The 15,246-nt window shown below is 37.9% G+C and overlaps 1 long non-coding RNA gene across 2 annotated transcripts in view; it reads left to right on the top strand.

Annotated features, from left to right (window-relative positions):
• The window catches only part of LOC121480189, a 41,751-nt gene that overhangs the window by 13,655 nt on the left and 12,850 nt on the right, over nt 1-15,246 (top strand). The window contains exons 2-4 of one of the 2 annotated variants that reach the window (XR_005984903.1): nt 5,124-5,201; nt 5,586-5,708; nt 6,009-6,061. This is a non-coding gene — a long non-coding RNA (uncharacterized LOC121480189). The remainder of the gene's footprint in view (nt 1-5,123; nt 5,202-5,585; nt 5,709-6,008; nt 6,062-15,246) is intronic. The other variant, XR_005984902.1, reaches the window with a different exon arrangement.

The raw sequence follows: 15,246 nt of genomic DNA, 5'->3' as shown, positions 1-15,246 counted from the left end.
CATTGGGGCTGTTGTGCTAGCTCTTTAAGCGGGGGTGGGGACTCAATTTCCTATCACCCTCCAGGTTTCTCAGAGCTGAGCATGCTAATTTTTTTTAAAAGTTCTGGGTGTTGGGACACCTGGGTAGCTCAGTGGCATGATCCTGGAGTCTCAGGATGGAGTCCTACATCGGGCTCCCTGCATGGAGCCTCCTTCTCCCTCTGCCTGTGTCTCTGCCTCTTCTCTCTTTGTGTCTCTCATGAATACATAAATAAAATCTTTTGAAAAAAAGTTTTGGGTGTTAAGCCCCGCTGGTTGTAAGAACTTGTGAAGTTGGGCTCCTTTTGTTTTCAAAGCCTGTTATGGAGACTTGACTTCCCTGTGCAGATTCCCTGTGTATGGGGTATCTGGTGCTGGGTCCACTCCTCTCCCTTCTGCTGCTGCACCCTCTCTCCCTCCCAAGGACAGCCCTGTGGGTCTCCTTGGCTTCCCACCATGTTTCTACGCTTTCTACCCTCTTTAATGTGGCCTCTTTTCTACATTTAACTGTGGAGAATCTGTTTGGCTCGTTTTGGGGTCATTTTCTGGATTATTTATACTGATGTGTGTTATCCAGCTCTATCTGTTGGACAAGGTGAGCCTAGGATACTCCTCCACCGGTCTCCTCCAGAAGTTGGATTTCCTTCCTTTTTATAACTGAATAGCATTCAATTATTTGCATTTATCTGTCTGTCTCACAGTTTCTTTATCTGTTCATCCGCCAGTGGACATTTAGGTTGCTTCCATGTCTTGGGTATTGTAAATAATACTTCCACAAAAATGGAGGTACAGATATCTTTTTGATTTATTGTTCTCATTTTCTTTGGATAAATACCCCAAAATAGAACTGCTGGATTATATGGTGGTTGTTTTTAACTTTGAGGAACCTCCATACTGTTTTCCATAGTGGCTGCACCAATTTACATTCCCACTAGCACTGCAGAGGGTTTAGATTTTTCCACTCCTTGCCAATATTTGTTATTTTTTTTGTCTTATTATTAGTAGCCATTCTAATTCGTGTGAGGTGATATCTCATTGTGATTTTAATTTGCATACCATTTTATGTTTGTCACCTCCATCTACAATAAAATCTAAAATATATCTCTGTGCTGTTCCAAGGACTGTGAGGGCGTGGATAGGGAATTTAGTATTGTGTATTACTGCAGCAGTGGTAGACTAGTCTGGACCATCCTGTGTTAATGCCCAAATATCAGTGTTTTAACATGACGGGTTTATTTGTCATTCAAACTGTATATCTACCATGATACGTGTCTATATTCTTGTTTTGCTGCTTATCTAGTTTGTGTGGCCAGATACTCAAGGCTTTGTGGTCTCTGGCATGGGTTGGGCAGCCCCTTCTTAGATTTGGTGGCTCAATACATATAGCTGGGGAAGCTAAGAGATCTTATATCTTGATCCTGGTTTGTACTAAAAGCTTCTGGAAGTCTTTGTCTAGGTGTTGAACATGTGCAAGCATACTAGGTTTCTGGCTCAAGGGCTTCTATCCTTGACTTAGGCTATAACTTGGGTAATTCTGCTTGAGGAAACTCTTGGCTGCACCTGCAGAGGGGAATCTGTATGGGGCCATGGTATTGTATTCATCTAAGTCCATATCAGCATCTTGATTAGGGTAATGATACGCCTGAATCCTTCCTGCACAGACCTCTCAGAGCTGGAGCATATCTGGCCTGAATCATCCTGCTGTTCTGGGGTTCCATAAGTTTAGGGAAGGGTTGGAATTTGTATACGCTCCTTTTAGTTCCCATCAGAGAAAGAGAAAGAAAAAGAGAAAGAGAGAGGGACAGAGAGAGAGAACGAACTGGGATGGCTGAAAGTAGGGGTAGGGAGCATAGAAGGAGATTGAAAGGGGAATGTGGCATTACCTGGGGCATACCTGGGAATTATTTATTCCTTCTCCACAGCTGTTTTTTTGAGATGCTGTACTTTTTCAAGAGAGGGATCCAGAGAAATACAACTGAGGTTTACAATCTTAAAAGCCATGCTCCAGATCAGTTCTTTCTTTTTTCTTTAAATACAGTGTCTGTATTTTAAACTTTTTTAAAACTATTTTTTTAACTGAGGTATAATTGACATATAGTTTCAGGGACATAATGATTTGGTATTTGTATATATTGTTAAATGATCACCACAATAAGACTAGTTAACATCCATTATCACACAGTTATAATTTTTTTTCTGGTGATGAGAACTTTTAGGATGAGAACTTTTAGGATGAGAACTTAGCCACTTTCAAATATGTAATACAGTATTATTAACATGCTGTATATTTCATTCCTATAACTTATTTATTTTACTGAAATACGGTGTGTTGGATTTTTTTCATTTGTATGAACATTTATTTTTGTTATTTAGAAACTTCCTTGCTCAGCTACCTTCCTTCCATGAACCTATCCCAGATCCTCCCATTCTGTCAGAGAGTGAGTAATGGTGCCCAGCAGCATAGTCTTGTCTCTTAATGTCCCATTCTTCTTTAACATTGTTTACATTTAGGGTCTATGATAAAGCCTAAATACATTTCATTGAGGGAAGTATTAGAGACTTCCTTATCAGAATTATAGTTTAATGAAGTGTAAATGATTGTTGAATGGGAAAACTGATCTGCCCAAGCCTATATATCCTTAATTTTTGAGTTCCCCCTTTAAAAATGTTATAAAGTATTTCAAACTATAAAAGAACACTCATGTACCTAACAAGAGTCAGAATAGGAAAGACTATTGAAGACCCTTTTGTACCCTACCCTCCCTTTTAAAGGGTAATGGGTAAAGAAAACTTGTAGTCATCATTTTCTTGTCTTTTTAAAAAAGAATTAATTACTTTATTTATATATGAAGTACAAATAGGGGGAGGGGCAGAGAGACAGGGATAGAGAGAATCTCAAGCTGACTCTGCACTGAGTGCTGAGCTGATGTGGGGCTCAGTCTCATGACCCTGAGATCATGATCTGAGCCAAAATCAAGAATCAAATGCTTAACCAGCTGATCCTTCCAGGCACCCGCCTCTTGCTTTTCATAATTATTTTACTATATATTCCCTAAAAAATATACTATTAAATTTTCTATAGTTTTGAATTTTTTAATGAGATTAGTAGATGTGTTTTTGAGAATTATAGACTTTTTTCTTTTTTGTGCATTTTAATTAATTAATTTATTTTTAAAGGTTTATTTATTTATTCGTGAGAGACCCACATAGAGAGAGAGAGAGAGAGAGAGAGAGAGACAGAGAGGCAGAGACACAGGCAGAGGGAGAGGCAGGCTCCATGCAGGGAGCCCGACTCAGAACTCGATCCCGGGTCTCCAGGATCATGCCCTGGGCTCAAAGCGGCGCTAAACCGCTGGGCCACCTGGGCTGCCCTGTGCATTTTTATTTAAATTGTAGTTAGCATACAGTGTAGTACTAGTTTTAGGCATATAATATGATTCAACACTTCACTACAACACCCTGTGCTTATCACAAATGCCCTCTTTAATACCATCCCCTATTTAACCCATGCTTCCCCCCCCCCCCACTTCCTGTCTGGTAACTTTATTTATAGTTCTTTATAGTTGATAGTCAGCTTCTAGGTTTGCCTCTCTCTTTTGTTTACCTTTGCTAATTTGTTTTTTAAATTACACATGAGTGAAATCATGGTATTTCTTTTTGTGACTGATTTATCTCACTTAGCATACTATTCTCTAGCTCCATCCTTCTGAAATGGCAAATGGCAAGATTTCAAAAATTTTAGACTTTCAAAGCTGTAAAGGAAAGATCTTGTTCAATCTAAATATCCAAAGCAATGGAATGGTTATGTTCTTGTTCCTAAGATGAAAGATACAACAGTTAAAGAAAAGTTTATTAAATAACTTGCATTTTGGGGTCCCTAGCTGGCTCAGTCAGAAGACCATGTGGGGTTGTTAGTTTGAGCCCCATTTTGGGTATAGAGATTGCTTAAATAAAACATAAAAAAACAAATAACTTGTTTATTTATAAAAGATTTTATTTATTCATGAGAGACAGAGAGAGAGGCAGAGACATTAGGGAGAGGGAGAAGCAGGCTCCTCGTGGGGAGCCCGATGTGGCACTCAATCCCAGGACCCTGGGATCATGACCTGAGCCAAAAGCAGATGCTCAACCACTGAGCTACCCAGGTGTCCCTAACTTGTATTTTCAAAAAAGATTTATTTTATTTTATTTTATTTTATTTTATTTTATTTTATTTTATTTTATTTTATTTTATTTTATTTTATTTTTAAAATTTATTTATGATAGTCACAGAGAGAGAGAGAGAGAGAGAGAGAGAGAGAGAGGCAGAGACACAGGCAGAGGGAGAAGCAGGCTCCATGCACCGGGAGCCTGACGTGGGATTCGACCCCGGGTCTCCAGGATCGCGCCCTGGGCCAAAGGCAGGCACCAAACCGTTGCGCCACCCAGGGATCCCCTATTTATTTTATTTTAGAGAGAGAGAACACATGAGCAGGGAGAGGCACAAAGGGAGAGAGAGAGAATTTGCAGGCTGACTCCCTGCTTTGTGTGGAGCCAGACAAGCCAATCCCAGGACCCTGAGATCATGATCTGAGCCAAAATCAAGTCAGGTGTTTAACCAACTGAGCCACCCAGGCAACCCTAAATAACTGGTATTATAAGGAAAAGTGCTTGTGATTTTTGTCTAATAGTGAAGATCCTTAGTATTTAGTGTACATTTTCATCATATGAAAGTTCTATTATGTGTGATAGAGGTTTTTTTATTCAGTAAATATTTTAGAAAGATTATTTTTTAAGAAATAAAGGGAAGGGAGGGACTCTTCTGAGTTTATTGTAGGTAGTTTATTGTAGTTTATTGTAGATTATTCTTTAAGAAATAAGAAAAGAAAGGGAAGGGAGGGACTCTTTTCTGAGTTTATTGTAGGTAGTAATTAGCAATAACCAGATGTTCACTATAAAATTCAACTTTGGTGTATGAAAATTTCCACAATAGAAATACTGGTAAGTCGTGGATGGTCATTGAAGTAAATAGTAATTTGCCAGGTCAACAGGTTGTTGTGTGTTTTTCTACTCCTATTCATTTATTTTGGAAACTACAAATAAATATGCATTTTATTCATTCCTAGCCCTAGCCGTGGGATAATGGGACTGTCTCACTGAATGAAGGAGGTTTGTTTGCAGCAACAGGAATATTCAAGATGAAGGTACTTTGTTTTAATTATGCTAATTTCTTACTCTGCTCCCTGCTTTGCCTAGCCCATTTGCTCTACGTATTTTCTTTTTTTAGAAAAAGACTTTATTTGAGAGAGACAGAGATAGCAAGAGAGCACAAGCAGGGAGGAGAGAGAGAGGAGAAGGAGAAGAGAGAGAAGCAGGCTCCCTACTGAGCAGGGAGCCCGACGCAGGGCTCGATCTCAGGACCCTGGGATTATGACCTGAGCCAAAGGCAGATGCCTAACCAGCTGAGTGACCTAGATACCCATGCTCAAAGTATTTTCACTATCCCTCTGTGTCCTCTTCCATTTCTTCTTTCATCTTAAAAACATTTCCTTTAGTTTCAACAGTATTATATGGTTTTGTCATTTCAGGGATTGGTGATGTTCAGGGATGTGGCTGTAGACTTCTCTCAGGAGAAGTGGGAATGCCTGGACCCTGCTCAGAGGGATTTACACAAAGATGTGATGGAGAACTACAGCAACCTAATCTTACTGGTGAGGATGTCTGTCCCCAAATAATTTGTGAATTTTGTGTGTACTTTACAGTTGTCTGTGTGGATTTCTATTTATTTTTTAGGTAATTATTTTATGTTTTGTGGATTAGAAGACGGGTAGCTTTGTGGGTATTTTTATTATCTCTATGCTTTAGAGCTTTACACATTCTCTGGTCCATCATGTAGTTGCTTGTTTACTTGAGGACTAGGTTTGAATTGAGGAATAGCATGAGTATATCTTACTATTTTTTAATATAAGCAGAACTCTCTATTCCTAAGCCTGATACAATTTTCTTATCAGACAAGGGAAGGAGCCCTGGATGGTTTCAAGGAACATGGGAGGATGGTGTCCAGGTGAGTAAGGATTGAAGAAATGGGAAAAGGCACTGCAGTTAACTCAGCTGTTGAGGGAGGCAGTTCCTTAAAGTGATTGAGGAAACTCTCCTTTGAAGGCCCATCCAAGTGTTATGGAGAAAAGGCCTAAGACACATGAAGAAAATTAAGTCTTTTTATTTGCACCTGTACTCTTTGTGTTACTCTTCTGTCATAAGTCCTCCCATTTTATTTTATTTTTTATTATTTTTTAAAGATTTTATTTGTTCATAGAGACACACAGAGAGTGGATGAGGAGGGGCAGAGACGCAGGCAGAGGGAGAAGCAGGCTCCATGCAGGGAGCCCAACGCAGGACTCGATCCCAGATCACGCCCCAGACTGAAGGCAGCGCTAAACCACTGAGCCACCTGGGTTGCCCAAGTCCTCCCATTTTATTTTATTTTATTTTATTTTAAATTTTTATTTATTTATTTATTTATTTATGATAGTCACAGAGAGAGAGAGAGGCAGAGACATAGGCAGAGGGAGAAGCAGGCTCCATGCACCGGGAGCCCGATGTGGGATTCGATCCAGGGTCTCCAGGACCGCGCCCTGGGCCAAAGGCAAGCGCCGAACCACTGCGCCACCCAGGGATCCCCAGTCCTCCCATTTTAAAGTACTGCTGAACCACCAGGGCTGCCCTACTTCTTTCCCTTTTAAGTCTAAACTTGTGTGTTTTTCAAAAGCTTCTTTAAAAAAAAAAAAAGATTTTATTTATTTATTCATGAGAGACACAGAGAGAGAGGCAGAGACATAGGCAGGCTCCCTGTGGGGAGCCCAATGTGGTACTTGATCTCCAGAGCTGGGATCACACCCTAAGCAGAAAGCAGATGCTCAACTGCTGAGCCAGCTAGGTGTCCCCGAAAAGCTTCCTAAAATACATTTTAAGTGCTTCTGTTCATTTTTCCTGCTGATCTTTGACTTCTATCTTTTTTTCTAACTAGTTTTGCTTTGATGCAGCAATTCCATATATTAATAAATATTCATTCACTTTAAAAAAAAGATTTAAAAAATTATTTTAAAAAGATTGTATTTATTTATGAGAGACACAGAGAGAGAGAGAGGCAGACATAGGCAAGGGAGAAGCAGGTCCCCTGCGGGGAGCCCGATGTGGGACTCCATCTCCTGACTTGGGATCATGCCTTAAGCTGAAAGCAGACGCTTAACCACTGAGCCACCAGGAGTCCCTAAAAAAAATTTTTTTAAAGCAATCTCTACACCTAACATAGGGCTAGAACTCATAATCCAAGATCAAGAGGCACATGGGCCACTGACTAAATCAGCCAGGTGCTCCTTATTCACTTGTCAGCATTTATTGACTTAAAAAGATTCATTCATCCTTCTTTTCTTGTGCGTGGGAGTTTAAGGAGCATGTAAGCTGTTAAGATCCAGTCTAACAAAACAACAACAACAAAAAGATCCAGTCTAACGAAGGGTCTACTACATGTCCGTAAAGTAGACTTAACCGTAAGACTTTTAATATGGTGCTTAGAAGAAAAATCTGAAGATATAATTATGGGGAGAATGCTGGGAGAAAAAGATATGCCTGCTTTTAGGAGGAAATGGTTGTGGATAAAAGAGAATAATAAGTAAATTGTAGAAGAATTAGATGTCAAGGAAAAGTGAGAGATCCATTTTCAAGTAAGTTGCTGAGGTTCTTAATGTGGACAAAAATTAAGCTGTAAGTAGCGTAGACTGAGAGATTTTTCTTTTAAAATAGAAAAGAGGAATCCCTGGGTGGCGCAGCGGTTTAGCGCCTGCCTTTGGCCCAGGGCGCGATCCTGGAGACCCAGGATCGAATCCCACATTGGGCTCCCGGTGCATGGAGCCTGCTTCTCCCTCTGCTTGTGTCTCTGCCTCTCTCTCTCTCTCTCTCTCTCTCTCTGTGACTATCATAAATAAACAAAAAAAAAAATACCTTTAAAATAGAAAAGATAAGGCTTTTTATTTTTTTAATGTGCTGTTAAGTAGTGGAAACATTGTTTCTAAAAGTATTTTAATGATAGGATATAGATTTTTTTTTGAAAGATTTAAAAAATTTTTTAAAGTAATCTCTACACCCCCATGTGACATTTGAACTCACAACCTTGAGGTAAGAGTCTCATGCGCCACTGACTAAGCCAGTCAGGTGCCCTGGATATAGATTTTTTTAAAACAGGATATAGATTTTATTTTAGGTCTTTTCACAGAGTAAGTGGAAATTTATAAATGTCTTTTTAAAAAGTTTTATTAAGAAATTTTCAGATATACACAAAGATAGTGTAATGGACATCCATCCCATGGATCCATTTCCTAACTTTAGTAATTATCAGTATGTTTCCAATTTTATTTCATCTGTCTCTACTGATCTCTGCACCCCCTTCCCCTGAAGTATTTCATTTTACTTTTTCTTCCAAGTTTTTATGTAAATTCCAGTTAACATACAGTGTAATATCAGTTTCAGGTGGCCCCTGAAATATTTTAGAGCAAGTTCTAGGTGTCATATGTTTAAAAACTATTAAACATATAGGTTCCTTTTCACAATTTCTCCTATTTAAGATTACCACTATGACCCAACTCTATTTATGTGGGTATTTTCACATTTTATTCTCAGATGAGAAATTCCTGGGTCAAGAAGCTTAAATTTTGACGCTCGTGATATTCTAACATAGAAATGCATGATACAGTGAAGCTGTGTTAATCCACTTCACACGAGTACTAGTAGTTGGTTAAATAATTTAAAAAGTTAAAGTGAAAAAGTATGCTAAGCCACAACCATTTTATTTTAGTTGAAAACATTTATAGTTGTTTTTTGTTTGTTTGTTTACCCATTTTCTGATGTCAGGGCCAGATGTTTTCTTTGAATACAGGTTCCCTATTTTTAGTTCTGCCTTATTTTTCATACATACTAAACCTATAGGGTATGAATTGTAATTTAAGCTTTCAGATTTTTAAAAATGTTTTTATTAATTAATTAATTAATTAATTAAGTAGGCTCCATGCCTAGCATGGAGCCCAGCCCAAGGCTTGAACTCATGACCCTGAGGTCAAGACCTGAGCTGAGATCAAGGGTTGATGCTTAACCAGCTGAGCCAACCAGGGGCCCCACGTTTCAGTTATTTACATGAAAGAACAACATATAGATTCTTGCAATCCAGGGTGACTAGAAGATCCTCAAGATGCCTGGGTTCTATTTTTCTATACTTTCTTTGATTTACTTAAAAAAAGTACACCCAACATAGGGCTCGAATTTACAAGCCAGAGATCAAGCATGGCATTCTCTCCAAACTGAGCCAGGCAGGCCCCCCTCCTCTGTTTTCTTTTAAGAACTTTTTAGTTGTAGCTCATAATTTCTTGATTTATTGATTTGTAGTTTCATTTCATTGTGATTGGAAATGACACTATAATTTCAGTGGTTCAAATCTATCCACACTTGTTTTGTGGCTAAAAGTTCAAATACGTGAATAATTATAATAAATGAAATGGCTAAAGAAAAGAAAAACTTCAACCCTATTAAGAGAAATCAACTAAATACATGAAGACACAAAGTTGAGCCATCTTATTCTGTGCTCTTTGTCTTACTTTTGCTGTTTTAATTTTTGTTTTGTTTTATTTTGCATTGTCTTAGATTGATTTATATTTGAAATTTAAAAAATTAAATTTTGGGATGCCTGGGTGGCTCAGTGGTTGAGCGTCTGCCTTTGGCTCAGGGCGTGATCCTGGAATCCAGGATCGAGTCCCACATGGGGCTCCCTACAGGGAGACTGCTTCTCCCTCTGCCTGTGTCTCTGCCTCTCTCTCTCTCTCTCTCTCTCTCACGAATGAATAAATACAATCTTTAAAAAAATAAAAAAATAAAAAATATAGTTTAGGGGCACCTGAGTGACTCAGTGGATTGAGCATCTGACTCTTGATTTCGGCTCAGGTTATGATCTCATGGTCCTGGAATTGAGTCCTTCATCAGGCTCCATGCTCAGTGGGGAGTCTGCTTGAGGATTCTCTCCCTCTTCCTCTGTGCCTGCCCCTGCTCCTGCTTGTGTTCTCTATCTCTAAAATAAAAAATAAAATGTATTCCAGTGTTTATTTTTACTTTGCTGGTTTGGAAGTTGAAAGCACCGACTCTGGAGACAGACTGGATTCAAATCCTGGCTCTGCCTGGATTTTTTTTTTTTTAAATGACATTTTTTTTTTAAGATTTTACTTATTTGTTCATGAGAGACACACAGAGAGAGGCAGAGACAGAGGCAGAGGGAGAAGCAGGCTCCCTACAGGGAGTCTGATGTGGGACTCGATCCCAGAACTCCGGGATCATGCCCTGAGCCAAAGGCAGATGCTCAACTGCTGAGCCACCCAGGCGTCCCTATTTTTTAAATTAGCAATATATTTTGGATCCTTTCTAGGACAATGCATATAAGCATATCTATTTTTATTGAAGTAGAATTGATATATGCAAAATTATATTAGTTTCAGGTATATAATTTGATTCAGTATTTGTATATATTACAAAACAATCACCACAGCAAGTCTAGTTAACATAGGTCACTTTACATAGTTATGGGTTTTTTTTGAGAACCTTTAAGATTTATTCTCTTAGCAATTTTCAAATATTATTTGAATATAGTTGCCGTGCTGTACATTACAACCTTATGACTTACTTACTTTATAAGTAAGTACTTACTTTATAACTTGTACTTTGAAATTTGTACTTTTTGACCCCCTTCACCCATTTCATCTACCACTTCATCCTCTGCTTCTGGCAACATCAGTCTATTTTCTCTATATTCATGATCTTGGCAGTTTGTTTTGCGTGTGTTTTAAGATTCTACATATAAATGAGGTCATTTATATGTCTTTCTATGACTTATTTCACTTAGCATATCTGACTTCTTTCACTTAGCATAATGCTCTCAAGGTCCACACATATTGATACAAATGGCCACATGTATTTTTAATGGCTGAATAATATTCCTCTCTGTGTTTGTGTGTCACATTTTCTTTGTCCATCCATCTATGGACACTTAGGTTGTTTCTATATCTTGGCTTTTGTAAATAATGCTACAGTGAATATGTGGGTACAGATATGTTTTTTTGAGTTAGTGTTTTCATTTTCTTCAGCTAAATACCCAGAGTAGAATTGTGAATCATATGGTAGTTTATACTTTTATTTTTTTAGGAATCTCCATATTCTATAGTGGCTGATAGTGATCAAAGATTAAATAAAGATATTTTTCAGGGATCCCTGGGTGGCGCAGTGGTTTAGCGCCTGCTTTTGGCCCAGGGCGCGATCCTGGAGACCCAGGATCAAATCCCACGTCGGGCTCCCGGTGCATGGAGCCTGCTTCTCCCTCTGCCTATGTCTCTGCCTCTCTCTCTCTCTCTCTCTCTCTCTCTCTGACTATCATAAAAAATAAAATAAAATAAAAGATATTTTTCAGATCAAAGGTAAAAAAAAAGATGTTTTTAAATGAACAGAATCTTCTAAGGATGTACTTTGGAAAAAAATGAAAAATGAAGTACACAAAAAATCGATCAGTTCTGAATAAATTTTAGCTCTTACATTTTTGAATATAGTTTTATCTTCTTCTTTTCTGGAAGACCAGTAAGATCTTTGTCTTTTCTTCTTGACTCTTAACCTTACTTTCATATTTCCACTCTCATTTTCTCTATATATTGCATGCTATACAATTTCTTCAGAGCAATCATATGGTCGCTGAGTTCTACCTGATTTGCTATTTAACTGTTCCAGCATGGTTTGTTGTTTTTTTTTTTTAAGATTTTATTTATTTATTCATGAGAGACACAGGGAGAGAGAGGCAGAGACACAGGCAGAGGGAGAAGCAGGCTTCATGCAGGAAGCCCGACCTGGGACTTGATCCCGGGTCTCCAGGATCACGCCCTGGGCCGAAGGCAGGCACTAAACCGCTGAGCCACCCAGGTGTCCCTCCAGTATGGTTTTGTTATTGACTCCTTTCCCTCTCTTTTTCTCCTTGTAATTTATATGTTAAACTGGATCATCTCTTCTATTATTTAATGTAAACCTCCTTTTATTTGTTTATTGCCTTATTTCCCATAAGTAAGCTAAATTAGTATTGTATGTTTCATTAGGAAGCATATAATGTCTAGTTGGTTCTCTTATTGTGATGTCATCAGCCATTCTTGATTACATCCCTTAAAAATCACCAAAGAATTTAAAAATTATCATTATGGGGGCACCTTGGTGGCTAGTTCGTTAAGTGTTCAACTCTTTTTTTTAAAGATTTTATTTATTTATTCATGATAGACATAGAGAGAGGCAGAGACACAGGTAGAGGGAGAAGCAGGCTCCATGCCAGAAGCCCGACGTGGGACTCGATCCCGGGACTCCAGGATCACACCCTGGGCCAAAGGCAGGCACTAAACCGCTGAGCCACCCAGAGATCTCTAAGTGTTCAACTCTTGATCTCAGCTCAGGTCTTGAGCTCAGGGTCATGAGTTCAAACCCTGCATTGGGCTCCACAGTGGGTATGGAACCTACCTTAAAAAATAGTAAATTAATAAAAATTATTATGAACTCATAGGTCTTAAAAAATTTTTCATCAGTACATTAATTATCATTACAGTTACTATTCTTAAATTTATGTTGAAATTGCCCCATGTTTGACCAGTGGGAGCCTCTTCAGATTGTTTTCTGTGTCTTTTTTGACATGACTGGGAGTCTTTGATAGCTTCTTTGCTCTAGGCTCATAGTATATAGTTGAGCCTCGAACAACATGAGCGGTGAGGGGTGCCAATCCTCCACTCCTCACAGTTTAAAATCTTGTTTGACTTTTTACTTCCCTCAGAACTTACCTACTGGTAGCCTACTGTTGACCAGAAGGCTTACTAATAATGTAAATAGTCAATTAATATATTTTTATGTTGTATGTATTATATACCATAGTCTCTCAATGAAGTAAGCTAGAGAAAGGAATATTTATTAAGAAAATCATAAAGAAGATAAAATGAATTTATACTACTGTACTGTATTTATTGATATTCCGAGTTTACATTGTTTATAAGATGAATTGTCTGTAAGTACCTACATCAATATTGTCTTATATGATCCAATACACTATAGATATTATATATTTTACTAACACTGAACATCAAAAATTAAAAGGTAATCTGAAAAAGAAATTAATATTTATTTACAAGTTTAACGATTCATGCATTAATAACAAGCAGCAATATGATTCCTTTATGATGGCCTAGTGTAATTGATGTGATTCCATCACAGTAACCTAGCCTATACTCTACTGAATGAATCATTACATTCTGGCATGTATTATTACAGTCATATTTCATAATATAGTATTGGAAACATTGTTACATTTTAAAAAACCACTTACCGGTTTCTCCAATTATGAGAGAGAGGCAATGCAAAACAACAATTATAATGATGGATTGGAATTTAAGCTAGGTAAGGCCATCAGGGATATAACAGACAGTGAAAATTAACATTACAAATGACTGGGGAGGGGTGGCCCCGGGTGGCTCAGTTTAGCGCCCGCCTTCAGCCCGGAGCCTGATCCTGGAGACCTGGGATTGAGTCCCACGTCAGGCTCCCTGCATGAAGCCTGCTTCTCTCTCTGCCTCTCTCTCTCTCTCTGTCTCTCATGGGTAAATAAATAAAATCTTTAAAAAACAAAAAACAAAAAACAAATGACTGGGGACATGAACAAGAGGGTGATTCTAGAATAATTGCCACTTCTGTGCTTGAGTTTTGGAAGTCTCTTGTTTAGTTTTGTTTAGTTTAGTTTTGTCTTTATGCCTCACTCCTTCCACATTTATCTCCTTTCTGGTAGACTGTTTTATGAAAAGCACTTAGTTCAGGTGTAGGACAACTTAATATAATTTTCCTTAAGTTCCCTCCCCCCTTTGTCCCTGAATCTTCTCCCATAGTTATAAGAATGTTAGGAACAACCACTTCTTTATGCCAGTCCCTTTGCATATAATACTCCCAGTCTTCACAAGCCAATGGAATAGATATTTCTGCTTCTATTTTTATATGAAGAAATGGTGATTCAAATAGGTAAAAGTAATTCATTTGCACAGAAAGATAACCAGCAACAGAGATGGGGTTTGAAATGCTGCTGTGGCTGAATCCTGTGTTTTCACTAAATTTCATTACTACCCCTTCTTTGTTTTGCAACAGTTTCTCAGCTTTTACTGTCAAATCATGCATTGCTAGAGACTTTGCCTGAGTTCTCTTCTGTATTGTTTCAAGGACAACCTTCATAGCATCTTCACCAAATGATAGTTTTAGTTTTGTTGGATCCACAAATCATGCCATACTGTAGTCACAGGAGAATTTGTAATAATTGTACTTACTCAGCATATTAGAATATTCTCAATCTTTTCCATTATCTAGATTGCCATCCTCCATTATCTCCTCCAGCTTATATTCAATATACCTTTTGTTGTAGAGTTCCTAATGCTCCAGTCTTCCCAGACTCCTTCAGTCCTAACCTCCCAATATTCTCAAGTCCTTTTGCTTAACATTATGTAACATTTTCTGGAAAGTACAAATATAGTAGTCTTGGACAGAAAAGAGTGGAAAGGAGGTCCTGAGAAAGGGCCTGGAGGAACAAAATAGGTTGTTTGATGGAAGGAAGGTTGAATAATATTACAATTTCAAGTGAAGGTTAAAAGACAAGGCACCTCAGTATGGTGGTTGAAATAGGAAAACAGAAAAGATAGTCATGTCTATACATAAATGGCAATGAGCATTGGCAGAGATAAATATGTACAGGAAAAAATGTGTGGTTAAGTATATATATTATATTTTTCCATTTGCATCAGTTAATAATCTAACTTTGGTTATGATTCCTTTTAGTCTCTGAGGGAAGTGATGAAGTAAAGACATATTATCATTTAAGTGGTATGGTAGAGATTAAAATCAGAGACTAAATAAATAAAATCAGAGACAGATGTTTAGAATCTATCACTAGAAGCACAAATGATTATTATAATTCTTAAATATTTCACTTAGTTCCTAATCTGTATATTTCCTTTTAACCCTATAATAGTCCTATTCCACTTATCTCTGGAACACCTTTTATGAGTAAGATGTTGGCTATTCTGTGTTGAGTGAAGTGGCCATTGATTGTTTTTGCCCCTTAAGAGCTTTAACAGTAAGAAAATATTACATATGAATAAATTAATGATT

This window comes from Vulpes lagopus, chromosome 2 (genome assembly GCF_018345385.1).
Source record: "Vulpes lagopus strain Blue_001 chromosome 2, ASM1834538v1, whole genome shotgun sequence".
NCBI classification, from domain to species: domain Eukaryota; kingdom Metazoa; phylum Chordata; class Mammalia; order Carnivora; family Canidae; genus Vulpes; species Vulpes lagopus.
This window is presented reverse-complemented; position numbering and strand designations above follow the sequence as displayed.